The sequence below is a fragment of the Schistocerca gregaria genome, chromosome X, assembly GCF_023897955.1.
Source record: "Schistocerca gregaria isolate iqSchGreg1 chromosome X, iqSchGreg1.2, whole genome shotgun sequence".
Classification (NCBI taxonomy): domain Eukaryota; kingdom Metazoa; phylum Arthropoda; class Insecta; order Orthoptera; family Acrididae; genus Schistocerca; species Schistocerca gregaria.
The window spans coordinates 753,850,959-753,865,768 of NC_064931.1; the positions used below are offsets into that span (position 1 = coordinate 753,850,959).

At 39.0% G+C, this 14,810-nt stretch overlaps 1 protein-coding gene across 1 annotated transcript in view; it reads right to left on the minus strand.

Moving 5' to 3' along the window:
- Window positions 1–12,463, minus strand: part of LOC126298194 (protein zyg-11 homolog B-like) — a 224,423-nt gene extending 211,960 nt beyond the window's left edge. Inside the window, exon 1 of the mRNA XM_049989502.1 lies at window positions 12,230–12,463. The gene's annotated coding sequence lies outside the window, so the exon portion shown is untranslated. The remainder of the gene's footprint in view (window positions 1–12,229) is intronic.
- Between the last annotated feature and the right edge of the window lie 2,347 nt (window positions 12,464–14,810).

Genomic DNA, 14,810 nt, shown 5'->3' on the forward strand with positions numbered 1-14,810 from the left:
TGGATGAATTGCAAGAGGCAGTACATCACGCATTGCACGGGCAGGTGGGTGTGACGTTGATGTCACCAGAAAAATTCAGACAGAGTCTGAAGCAGGCAGAGGGAGAGTTTCCAGAGGGGGTAGAGCACGTAGTGCCAATAATTGAAGCGAGTGCATCAGTTTTTCTTATCATATGTCTAAGATTAAGGTAACAACGGATGTAGTTAAGATGTATATAGAGATTAGATTTCCAGTAACTAGTGTGGGGAGACAGTATCACTGTTACACAGTGCATCCTTATCCGGTCAGATGGGAGTGCATGGGGAAGGGCGTACAGTTCAGGACACAGGAGGTTTATTAATTTCTAAGGAGGGGAGACTCATGCTACTATGTCGAGTTTAGAGTTGAGTAGATGTCTAATGGAGTCAGTTTCCATTTGTTCATCACGGGTTGTTCTCAAAGGGCAAGGGGTCCTGTGAGATCCAGTTATTTAGGGCAGAAACAGAAGCTTCGGAGTGTCGGAGAATAATAGTGAAGCCTGTGCTACATTTTCAGCAAGTTCGGAGGCATTGGTTGTGTTCAGTATTCGCTATGGAGAGGATATCAGCCAATTGTTATGAGAATGGGAATTGGACAGCAACTATGGAGATGGAATTACGGGACAGTAGTTTGCTAATCAACAGGACAAATTGTGAAATAGTAGGGGATTGTTTCAGCTTACCAGTGATAGTCACGGGAGTCATCAAGGTTACAGATATTCATGTGGCCAGATGCATCATTCAGCATCGCTCCTGGAGAAAATTTGACGTATATTAATGACACCTCAGATGCTACACTATTTCAAACCATGGATAAACTAGTAGATTCGGAGAAAGGTCAAATTTCAATGCAGTAATTATGTACGAGAGCCAAGAGGGAATAATAAGAATGGATGATCAAGTATGAAACACTTGGTTTAAAAACGTTGTAAGACAGGAATGTAGTCTTGCACCGCTACTGTTCCATCTCACATCGGAGATGCACTGAAGGAAATAAAAGAAAGGTTGAAGAATAGAATTAAAATTCAGGGTGAAAGGATATGAATGATATGATTCGCTGATGACATTGCTATCCTGAGTGAAAGTGAAGAAGAATTATATCATCTACTAAATGGAATGAACAGTCTAATGAGTGCAGTATATGGACTGAGAGTAAATCAAAGAAAGATGAAACTAATGAGAAGTAGCAGAAATGAAAGCAACAAGAAATGTAACATCAGGCTTGATGGTCACAAATTAAATAAAGTTAAGGAATTCTACTACCTAGGTAGCAAAATAACTGATGATGGATGGTGCAAGGAGGGCATGAAAATCAGACTAGCAATGGCAAAAAGAGCATTCCTGGCACAGAGAAGTCTACTTGTATCAAACATAGGTCTTAATTTGTGGAAGAAATTTCTCGGAAAATATGTATAGAGCACAGCATCCTGTGGTAATGAAACATGGACTGTGGAAAGACCAGAACAGAAGATAATCAAAGCATATGAGATGTGGTGCTACAGACGAATATTGAAAATTAGATGGACTGATAAGGTAAAGAATGAGGGGCTCTGTGCAGAACTAGAGAGGAAAGGAATATGTGGAAAATACTGACAAGAGGAAGGGACAGGATGATAGGACACATGTTAAGACATCAGGGAATGACTTCCATGACAGTAGAGGGAGCTGTAGAGGGCAAAAACTGTACAGGAAGACAGAGATTGGAATACATCCAGCAAATAATTGAGGATGTAGGTTGCAAGCACTACTCTCAGATGAATAGGATGGAACAGGAGAGGAATTCGTGGCGGGTTGCATCAGATCAGTCAGAAGATTGATGGCTCAAGCACGGGAGGGGGGGACTAAATATTTCGAAAACAATGTGTTGTATGGAAAAAAAAAAGTTCTACATGAAAAGTTAATATTAGTAAAGGGGACATCTGTCTGTGTTACACCTGGCCACCTCCTAACCACACTTTTTCCATAAGTGGGGTCAACTCTGTATATTCGTGTGAGAACTGCTTCTTGTATATTTGGATTCCATGCGAAAAAACAAGTATGGTTCACTCAAAAAATTGTTTTCCATTCCTTGTAGATGACACTGTAGTTGACAAATATCAAGGGTGCTTGTTTTTGAAATTAGTAACTGACGCCTTTAATTCTACACATTGTTCATGATGTAGATGTAAACAGTTGTATTCTAACAGTTGATATTTATGCTCAACATTTCCTTCAGCATTGCAAATTTCACTGTACAAAATATGACTGTACAGTACAATAGGTTTAGCTATTCCAATATCTGGTTCAAAACCACATTTAGCACAATCAAGGGATGATGACATGGATGTAATAGTTTTCTGTATCCATCGGGATACTTGATTTTGGTGAGCCCCTAGTCTCTCCCAATCAGGCTGCTTGGTACTGGTGAGTCCCCTTGCCTCTCACCATTAGGATGTTTGATTTTGGAAAGTATCCATGGGCAATGTCTGTCACTATAACTTGATGGGCATTTTACCTTATTACAATGGATGTGGTTTGTATTCCACGTAACAGCCAGCACGTGAGTTAAGGCAGCTGGATGAAAATACACACTGAAACCAGTCACCCTGATGATGGGTCAGCAACTGGAAGCAGTTAATTCCATAAATTATCTGGGAGTACGCATTAGGAGTGATTTAAAATGGAATGATCATATAAAGTTGATCGTCGGTAAAGCAGATGCCAGACTGAGATTCATTGGAAGAATCCTAAGGAAATGCAATCCGACAACGAAGGAAGTAGGTTACAGTACGCTTGTTCGCCCACTGCTTGAATACTGCTCAGCAGTGTGGGATCCGCACCAGATTGGGTTGATAGAAGAGATAGAGAATATCCAACGGAGAGCAGCACGCTTCGTTACAGGATCATTTAGTAATCGCGAAAGCGTTACGGAGATGATAGATAAACTCCAGTGGAAGACTCTGCAGGAGAGACGCTCAGTAGCTCGGAACGGGCTTTTGTTAAAGTTTCGAGAACATACCTTCACCGAAGAGTCAAGCAGTATATTGCTCCCTCCTACGTATGTCTCGCGAAGAGACCATGAGGATAAAATCAGAGAGATTAGAGCCCACACAGAAGCATACCGACAATCCTTCTTTCCACGTACAATACGAGACTGGAATAGAAGGGAGAACCGATAGAGGTACTCAGGGTACCCTCCGCCACACACCGTCAGGTGGCTCGCCGAGTATGGATGTAAATGTAGATGTAGATGGGTTCGAGGGTGACTCACCACAACCTACCCCGAATGGAACAGAGAGCTATATTACCGTACAGGTAGTTTATTTGCAATAAATGTCAATGTCTAGTCATATTATTTGTACTGTGCAAACACATTTACAACACTCAAGTAACATTTGAACACTAATATTAACCATGAGAACAGTTGTTTACTGTTACATTGTAAATGAAATGTACAATTAAATGTGTCAGTTCTTAATTGCAAAAATAGGCACACTTGATACTTGTCAATTACAGTACCATCAGCACGAATGGGAAACAATAGTTTGAATAATCTGCATGTATCTTTTGGCACAGAATCCAAGCAGTCAATAACATTGGAGGGGGGTGGGGGTGTCCCACTTGAAAATACTAAGTCCATGCAGCAGGGGTGATTAACTGGTGACCAGTTCTAGAGTGTGTGTGTGTGTGTGTGTGTGTGTGTGTGTGTGTGTGTGTGTGTGTTTTAGTGAGTGAAGCTGTGGGGAAAAAGGCTCATTGTATAAATAAATCAGTGTACTTATCAAGACCTAGGATGTCTGTTCCTTCCAGAAAGTATTCATAGCAAGCTCAGGTACGCACAGATCATACAACAGTTCCTCTTACTTTCAAATTTAATTCAGTACTCCTATGTTTTGTCTGCACACAATTACTAATGGAAATGGCGTAATTGACAAAGGTAATACTGATGGAATGTTCTAAAAAACAGCTAGCTGCTTTCAAGACAGTTCTTCAATGTGATGATTAGAATGCCATTTTCCTTCAGCCTTCGTAGATGGTAAATGAATATATATATACGAAGAAACTTCATTCTGAATTCTTTTAAATTATGAAGAGACAAGCAGCATGGTCATTTCTTTACTGTTTATGAGGCACAACTCTCAGTACAGTGGATAGAAACACAGATAAATAAATAAAACAGTACTTCTAGCTTTCGAAACCACACATTCATTCTTCAGCTAAGAAAACAAAAAACAGGCAAGAAGATGGGAGAGGGGAGGAAGATCACTCCATATCTCTTAAGTGACATCATCAGCAGTTGTTCAGGGATCCTACATGTTATTCTGATCAGCTGCAATTTTTTTCTTAATTTTCCTAGTAGTTTCTGTTTTATATTATTGTTTTGAAGATTGTAGTGTCCAGATTCCATTAATTTCATGTTTTATGCAAGGTAAAACCTGCTTTAAGCAACTATCCGGGCAGTGTTGACTTCCACCTGTCAACAAGTATCAATTACACCACACTGTTCAGCTCGTTGGAAGGTAAGTACTGTCTTTATTAAGTGCATGTTGTTTTCTTCTATATTGCAGTTGGTTATTGTGCAACTACCACCATGTATCATGAACATGTTACATGTTATTCAGTCTGGAATAACACGTGTCTTGTAGGTTGATATTTCACAGGAATGACTGTATTAGGGAGCCCTACAAAGTATATGATGGGTTTCTCCCATGGAACCATTAGTACCCTTACGCAAATTAGAAAGTATATATTTTGAATTGCACAGATTATATAAGTCCAGAGTCTACCACTCCACCACCTTGCTCAGTTCATAGTATGGGGTGACAGGAGACGCTTGCGTATGAGACACAGTGACATGTAAAAATGAAAAGAAAAGAAATGCAGAAACCACATTTGAAACTGTAGTTAACAACCAGTTTACCTTGGTATCTGAAGTAAGAGGGAAAGAGTCTCTGTCAGGCCTGCAATGAACCGGCATGCAGCCAACTCACAAAAATAACATAGAGGCTGTGTCAGAGCAAAATCAAGCAGAGAGAAAATAGATTTGCTACTACAAAGTAGTAATGGGAGAAGTGTAGACTAGATGCTATAGGACACACTGAGTGAAAGATATGAGGTCGCAAGTATCACGAATCGAAGTGATCATCATAGCCACGCTACAGAAAACATTGGGACTTTGTGCAAAGATTTTGGTAGCAGAAAAGAAAAGGATCAGCTGCTCACAGCAGGAAATAGTCTAACAAACTTGACTATAAAACTAAAGGAGGCGACCTGGATGGTATAGTCAAAGTAACAGAACACATAACATACACCTCGGTAGCTGCGCAGTAAGTGCAGACGATTGCTAACCTAAGGGGTCCAAGTTAGATTCCCAACTGGGTCAGAGATTTTCTCCACTTGATGACTGTATGTTGTACTGTCTTCGCATTGGTATCATCATAACTGACAGTCCACTTCTGTGATGGATGCATGGGCACACTCCAAAAGCCAGCAAAAAAAAAAAAAAAAAAGAAAAAGAAAAAAAAACACAGCACAGGAGTGTGGAAATCTGTGGAGATTTTGCAGTGTCAGGACTGACCATATGTTCACACATTGTCAGCCATATTAACAAAGTTTTGAGTGGGTTGGTGTTGGCTGAAGAAACATTTCATATTTTGCTGCAATTGGGAGGTAAAGAACTCCTGAAAGAAATGGAAGGGCAAACATATAAGCAATAAGAACTGACTGGATTACAAAATATTTAGCACCTTTCAGACAAATACAGTTAGATCATTTTATGAGAACTCTGTGAGATTGAAATACATAGTATGTAGTATGTTTACACAATTTGTGAAATTTGGGGAAGGGAAGAACATTCCATGCCTGCCCGAATATCATGTAAACACAGGGACAGAGGAGTAAATGGTTATAGGGTGGCATCATCATCATCATCATATACAATCAATATGGAAAAAGAAAGGGGGAGCCACATGTGTAGAACTTGAAACTGAAGTAAAAAATTATTGGAACAGGCAGTTCTTATGTAGATCAGGATCTAAGAGAATGTACTTGTGAGTTTTTACAGAAGAAGACATCTCTTTCTAACTATCACAATATAAAAATCCCTATTGGGAAACTTTCAATTATTTACGAGAAACCTACATTTCATTGTGCAGAAAACTGTCAGGCAAGCCATAAAAATGAGCTAGAAAAATTATTTCACTGCTAGAGCAGCAATCTGCTTGGTAATATTTTTGCACAAAGTGTTCAGGCTGAAAATATTTAATGTTTACCTACTGTTAATGCTCTATCTGATTTTAATGGACTATAGTGAAAGAGAACAGTGTAGTATAATACAGTTCTAAGCCTTGCTAAAATGACAGGGCAAAACATATAGATTTAATAGTGATATCAGGATACAGTGTTTTAAGGGTTAGCCAGAAAAGTGAGGCTGAGATGGGGTATACAATGACAGAGATGCTAATGTAAAATTCTATGTCCTTAACAATTTCAAGTCAATATTTGAGGGAGGGGTTCCTAAAAAAAAAAAAAAAAAAAAAAAAAAAAAAAAAAAGTAAAAACTCTATGCCATATCCCTTCATCTCATGAGTCTCCTCGGTGTGCTTCACTTTAATGACTGCGTTACAGCCTGTGCCATATGGATTCTTCCCACCAAAACCGGCTTTTATGAACTGAGGTTGTGGGAACCCTACCAACAACATATTCTTCATTCCTGTGACCCTCTTGGCCCCAACCTTCACTAGTCCTTGTCCTCCACCTACTTATTTCCTTCCGTGTTCCCACTCCAGTACTACATGTGCCTTCTATCCTGCCGGTGCACCCACACAGTCTTTAAGCCTTCTCTACTTCTTTCGCCTCCCTGTACCCCTCACCCTCCCCAATTACAGACTCCCAACACCTCACCTAGCAGCCCCAGTCCATTCCCACACCATCCCTTCAGTCTCCCACAGGGTCCATTCCCACAACATCCCTTCAGTCTCCCACAGGCAAGCACTAGCTTCTTCCCCCAAACCTACCCCACTACCCCTCCCCCTTCACACACCTCTTCCCCAAACCACCTAGATTGCTGTTCATATCAGACACTGTTGGTTCTTAGTGCCTGAAGACAATGGCCATTTGTGTGCGAGTTGTGGTTCTGTGGTCGTGTGTGTATTTCCTACTCAGGAAGGAAGACTCTGTCTGAATGCTTAAATTGTCAGCACTCTTTTTCACAGAGTCTGTTACTAAATGCCTGCTCTATGTGGTAAGTACCAACCAATCCTTTCCATATTGTTGTTATTCTATCCTGGTCTTTCAATTGTTTGACGGATTCATCTGTGTTCTGGACAAGGAGTTAAATCTGGCAACTTAGCTTTTGCACTTTTACCCATGAAATTAACCACGCACAGTTCATAACTCGACCTGTACTTCAATTCCTTGCTTCTGATGGTGCTATGCAACATATCCAGCAGAGTTTCTGTGAAGTTACAGAGAGAATTTAAGCTTAGCCACAAGGTCAGTCTGGAGAGCTCAGGGGATGAACAGCACTGTCCACAGTGGTAACCTGCCACAAAGTTTCACTGATTGGATAAGAGTGAGAAGCGAGGATAATACATGGAGTTCACTAACAGCCATCTTGTATGCATGTAATGGAGACATTAAACACTCTAATCAAACCTTAATATATATGAAGAAATAACCTTAATTACTCATCACTGAAGCTGTCATTGGTTGAAAAACATACTTAATAGTAGCCATAAAAATCTTCGATCACCTGTTGAGTATCACAAATCCAAACAAAAATATTTTTTATGGCTACTCCTGCTGTTCTATACATGAATTTTTTAACGAAATGCTAGTATCATGTGTGGTATAAACCTTTGTCTCTGTTGTCAAATTTAAATGTTTGGTTAGTAACGTGAATAGTGACTGACATTAATAGTGTCAAAGTCTACATGATCATTTTTATTAAATTTAAGCCATTTTGCTAGTCAGTAGTTTGTAAAGGAACAGCATGTAGCTGTATAAACACATCATGTGCACACAGCTTATAAAGTGACTCATTCTATGGCATTCCAATAGAAATTATACAAATTTACTATGGAACACAAAATTACGTAACTGAACCCTTGTTGAGGGACACCACTGAGGTGTATGGTGGAAAGAATACAAATATGACGGATATGGCATCAGAGAGACTGAAGGTCACAGTGCATCAGAAAACACTGACAGTTTCAATTCGAGAAAGTAAAATGACAAATGAAAAGAGTAAAAGAAACAGAATGTAGTAAATAAATATAATAAAGTGGAAATGGAGAAAACTAAGGATGAAAATAAAAGATAATCATAAAAGAAAAGTGGGGAGGGCCACATTGGAAGGTTAAAAAGGGGAGAGAGTACACCCAGGAGAATCATGAGACTAAAGTATATGTTACAGAGCAAGCTCCCATCTGTAACGCTCAGAGAAACTGGTGTTCGATGGGGAAAAGTGACCTATTGGTAGTCACATCTCTTTAACCACACTAATGTGCCTAGCAACTCGGTACTGAATATCAAACATTTTTATTTGTATCTATATATGTGTTCTGTCCAATATGTTAGAGGCCACCCCTATGTAGAATTATATACAGTGAACACAAAGCAGTTGGTAAATGACTCGTGGAGCTTCGAATATGACCCTACCTCTTACACTGGATCACATGCATGATGGGACTGGAGGAGGTGCGTAGGACAGGTTTTTTCAGTGGGTTCAGTCACATGATTAGGAAGCAAGAGATGAGTGGAAAATTACATGGTTTCATAAAGATTTACATATTTCTTTCTTCTGAGGATCATCTCTCAATGATACCAGATTTGACATCATAACACAATGAAACAATAGCTAAAAATATACATACACACAGAATATGTAAGTATGCTTTTATAATGATAGGACAGATGGGCGGCTCTGGAATGGATAAAGGAACCATACTGGCATGTGCCAGAAAAATAATTTACATAAAAAAACAACCTTAACCAGACAGAGAAAACTTCGTCATCTTGAATGTGAGGACAGTGTCTTAATCACTGCACTATATCATCTTTCATTACTTTAATTATTCATTCACAAATCAGTCAGATATGGAGTGAACAGTTGGAATGAAGCAGCAACATAATTCATGCTGAAATAAGTGCATGTGATAGAAGATTCTGAATGTCAGATCTCTTTATCAGATAAGTAGGCCAGAGAATTTACAAAGAAAAGTAGATAGGTTGAAATTAGATATAGTGGGAATTAGTGAAGTGCAGTGGTAGAAAGAAAAGGTTTTCTGGTCAAGTGAGTACATAGTTATCAACAACAAAAATTGAACAGGGGTAATAAAGGAGTAGATCCAATAATGAATGTGAAATGTGAATGAGCTGCTATGAATAGCACAGTGAACACATTACTGTAGCCAATACACACACTTCTGTCTCTATGCTGTTCATTTTTGGAACACAACTTACGACCAGCTTAGAGACAAATGATGACACTTTTTGCAGGACAATGCTCAAGCACGTACGATGTAAGCTGTTACTGATTTGTTTGACTGATGGTGCTGCTAAGTGCTACACCACCTACTGCACTCCCCCAACTTAAGCCCTCATGAGTTCAACTCGATTTCTAATCTGAAGGAAACACTTCACGGCATTCGCTTCAGGACTGCTACAAATTCTTTGGGCAACAGACCGCGCTGCTCAAACTGTTAACACAACTAGCACAGGTAAGAGCATCCTACAAGTTCAATATTGCTGTCAACGGGTTATACACAATGCTAGTGACTACTCTGAAGGTCAGTAAAACTTTTACACACATATCTATTTTGTACAAGCTGTAAATAAATAGTTGTCACTATTAAAGCTAAAACACTCGTAACTGCTACCTCAACATACGGAGAAGAGACAAATAATGTGTAATGAAATAAAAGAAATTATTCAGACTGTTACGGAGACAAAGCTTTAATTCTGATTGGGGACTAGAATTTGAGGGCAAGAAAAAGAAGAGAAGAAAACACTTTATGAGAAGATGGACTGGGAGAAAGGAATTGAAGGGAAAGCTGCCTGGCAGAATTTTACACAGAGCACAGTTTAATCATTGTTAATGCTTGATTTAAGAATAACGACAGTATGTTCTATGCACAAGAACCTGACCTGGATCCACCACATAGATGATGTAATATTAAGACATGTATTTCAAAACAGGATTTTGAGCTGCATTTCCTGGTGCTGATGTGGCATCTGGCCATCAATTATTGGTTATGAACTGCAACTGAAAAGTGAAGAAACTGTCAACAGGTTTCGAAAATTAAGCATATGGGACCTGTATAAGTTAAACGCACCAAATTAAATATCATGAGACTTCAAGAAGAATGTAATAAATTCCAAAGAAGACAGGTGTTGACCGGTGTGAATATTCCACAACCATCAGTTTAATACTGACACGAATTATTTACAAAATAAATAAAGACTGATACAAACCAACCTCAAGGAAGATGAGTTTCTATTATGGAGAACAGCATGAACACATCAGGTAACACCAATCCTACAGCTAATCTTAGGAGATGGAGTAAAGGAAGGCAAACCTACCAACACATTTGTAGCATATGTCCATTTACAAAAAGTTTCTGACAACATTCACTGGTATACACTTTGAATTTCTGAAGGTAGTAGAGATAACATACTTTCATAGAAACCAGGCTGCATTTATAGGAGTACAAGGAAATGAAAATGAAGCAGAAATTCAGAATGGTAGATAGAGTGGATAACTAATCTAGAGATTCTGAACTGAATTGGGATGAAAAGAAATTCATGGCACAACAGAAAGGTATTGGTTAATAGGACACATGCTGATGCATCAGTGAACAACACATTTAGTAATGGAATGAATATGTATGTATGTGCCTGTGCGTGGGGTGTGGGGAGCGGGGGTTAAAACTGTAGAGGAACAGCAAAGCCCTACTGCAGTTACCAGGTTTAAATGGATGTAGGTTGCAGTAGCTATGCAAAGACGAAAAGGCTTGCACGCGAGCTTGAAGATCTGCATCTAGCCATTCTTCAGACTGAAAACCACAACAACAGTTGTAGGCAATGGACACGACAATAACATCTGACCCACGCTTAATAGCCAACATACATTTTTGGAATGTCATATTGTAAACTTAAACAGCTTAGCTGTAATATTTATTATCTGTGTACATGTTGCAATATTAGTCCATTTTCTACCTAACATATTCTGAAAACACAACAACAACAACACTAAGAGTGTCATAATATGTAACACAAAGAATATATGAACGTTTAAAATAAAGATTAACTCACGAAATCTGGTACCACAGTATTTACAGTACGAAAAAAAAAGAGATAAAGAATAACACAAAACAGTAAGCTCTTGGAAGATTAAATTAGGTCTAAATACAGTTTTCTTCAAACATTATAACGAATCCATGTATTAGATGGATGGAAATAATCTAACCTTGAAACTTTGTTTCTAGGAAAGTTAGTGTCACACACACACACACACACACACACACACACACACAGAGAGAGAGAGAGAGAGAGAGAGAGAGAGAGAGAGAGAGAGAGAGAGAGAGAGAGAGAGAGAGATTTTAATTAATTTTCTCTCTGATTCATCTGTTGGCTGTATTATAAATCAAAACAATAAATAAAACTAAATGTTTAGTACGCAAACACAACGCTGATTTCTTTGCGTCTGAATGGAGAAACGACTATTTCTAGTACTGACATATGTGACATCTTCTATCTTCTACTCTATAAATACCGAATTGAAAGCTGCATAATATTTGCATCACCAACTTAATTTACGATAATCAATCAACTACGAAAGCATTATGTTGGTCATTCTGAAGGGAAACTGTAGCCTGCAATCTATTTCTTTACTTTGTGCTTTCTTTCCAGACAGTTCTGCATCATTTCCACTGCAGTCATGCCGCTAGTCATAGTCTATATTCAACGTAGTCTTTACTACCATTTAAAGCAAGTGCCGCGGAAAACGATTTAGAATGCGAATTCAAACTGTCATACTTTGACCAACATACCGAAGGGAAGGTAATAAAATTGAGATTTCATTCTACAAATATTCAATGACAGGCTTTCGGGCAAAGAAGAAACATGTTATCCTTCATGATTAACACTGAAGGATTAATGTATTAGCGCTAACTGTCTCGCTTTGGTGCTCGGTATGTTAGGAGCTGTCACAATACACAATCATATCTTACCTCTTCGAATGTAGCTGCCAAAAAGATGAATTCTTTTTCACTATAGGACATTTTTGATGCGCCTACTAAATGCACTGACGTAGAAAATAAACAACGAATAACGTCTTATATTGACAACAACCATTACCACTCGATAAACACAACATCATACAGAATACAACTATATCCAAACATGTTCAATGTTTCAGAGCTATCACGTCAAACGACGCTCTTGATGTATGTATTGTAATCTCTGATTACTGGTATGTTCGGTTCATCGGTGCATATTCAATATATCTCGCGTCGACACGAAAACGCTGTTTTTGTAGCAGTAATATATGAGTTTCTTTTAATTCCGTCAGTAAGGGTGGAAAAATGTTTTATATAATTCCATAAACTACAGAATTCTTTATTCGTATATTGACTCAAAAGATAATCACGCACATATAATATATAAGTATGTTTTATGAGGGTACGACAGGCGGTCGTCCGTGGTCTTGATGAAGGAACCATAATCTCATAGGCCTAAAATTATTTAGGGAAACCACAGAAAATCTAAATCAGGACAACCGAGGCCAGCTTCTTAACAACTGCACTGCCTCACTCTTTTGGTCCTTGCATAACTTCAGTCCGCTGAAAAAACTGACTCCAGGCCGGGAAACATGCCATTATTTTCCACGCCCGTCTACATAACCTTCCCTGTGTCCACTTGAAAAACTGCGTCACCATCCTCCCACGTTAAGTGAAATGTTGAACTTAGGAAAATGATAAAATATTACTCTAAAGTACTCTAGATCTTGGCACAGGCTTTTCTCGCAAAACAACCAGAACGACATTGTAATCTGACAAGTTAATGTAGTTATCGCCTTTTATTATTTACTACTGCTCCGAATTTTCTAAGTAATCTTTGATTGTGTAGTATACATCACTTATGAAGAACGTTTTATCTGCCTTTTTAAACAAATGTATCTCAGTAATTTTTTTTCATTTTCTTGGCCCTTTTATTATACAATTTCATTCTCTAATAGGACGTTGCGTTGAGTGTTTTATTTATTTTTCCTTGGTAAATATAAGTTCAAACTAGCTCTTGTCCCTGACTGTGTATAGAACTATTAGTGAAATACTTAGTAGTGTTTTAAACAGTTCTTTACTATGAACATGGCAGCTATTTTTCTTATGGCGTTTTCCTGCAGTTTAAATATTGTATCCATGTTTTTTGGCATACGATCCCTAGAAAAGAACCTCAAAGCTATGAATAAATTACACATAGGAATAGTATGTCACCACAAAACATTGACTGTTACAAACTAATGGTAGAACCCTAAGGGCAAAACATGCTGGTGACATTCATTTTGCCAGTATCTTTTCGTGTTCGTGCCATGTTAACTGAGAATCAGTATTCATACCTAAAAACTTTATGCTTGTTACACAATCTCTAAATTTATCATCTGTGTTTAATTTGACAGAATTCTGTTTCTTCTTTATGCTGAAGTGCATATTGTTTGTTTACTTTATGTTTAACGTTAATTTATTACTTACTGCCCAATCGTAAATATCCTTGAGAGTTTCGTTTGCTTTCCGTAATAAGAGTTCAGGTATTTTATCAGTGACTACAGTGTTGCTGTCATCACCATAGAGGACCTTTTCTCCATGTTGAACAATGTCTGGGAAATCGTTGATATACAGGCTGTCTCTGCCGTGGGTCGTCAAAGACGTTTCTCTGGTATTCTGAAATTTCATTTTTGCAATGAGTAGCTGGAGACAGCCCAAACAAATATTGCTCATCGTGTCCTCCATTCGAAGCCAAGTGCCTACAGAAAGCGTCGGTTTGTTTCCCATTACGAGCAAAATGATTTTCAAAGCGGAATTGTGCCTCTTAGACAGGGCGCGTCCAGATTAGCTTAGTCCGATATTCATTTTCTATTCTATTCTATTCCTTTCAATATGTGTTAACAGAGGCAGTAAAACACGAAGAATAAAGAGCAATGCAGCAGCGACTCAGTAGCGCTGCATGCTCAGCGGTAGCAGTCAGTGTGTGTCAAGGCAGTGCCGTCACTGCTAGGTACTAGTTACTCTTCGAATTTTTCTGTCCCTGTTAACGCATACTGATAAAACGAATATTGCACTAGACTAACCTGGAACTGCTCGATCGAATGGGACTGTAAAATTCCGCTTTGAAAATTATTTTACTCGCAACAGGAAACAAACCAACGCTTTCCATCGACGCTGGTGGTCGCGTGGAAGACGTGATGAGCACTATTTTTTTGGGCTGACTCCAGCTACAAATTGTAAAAAAGAAATTGAAAATATCTGACGAAACACCAGAGAAAATGTGTAAGGTGTAGTGGTGGCAGAGATCTGACGAGCCACATGGAACACCTCAGATGTCACTTGTTTTGTCCACAAGCTCTGCTTCTGAGGCACCTCCTAGTGCACACGATGTGGTGTATCCGCCCTCACAACCGGGTCAGTGGCGGCTGATAATGCGTTCGCGTCGCTCGAGGTGGAGGGCCAATCTGGAGACTGACTGCCTGGCCTCACCCATTCACCCTGTGAGTGGACAGGCGGGCGCTTCTTCAGCAGGCCTGAGCAGGCACAAGGG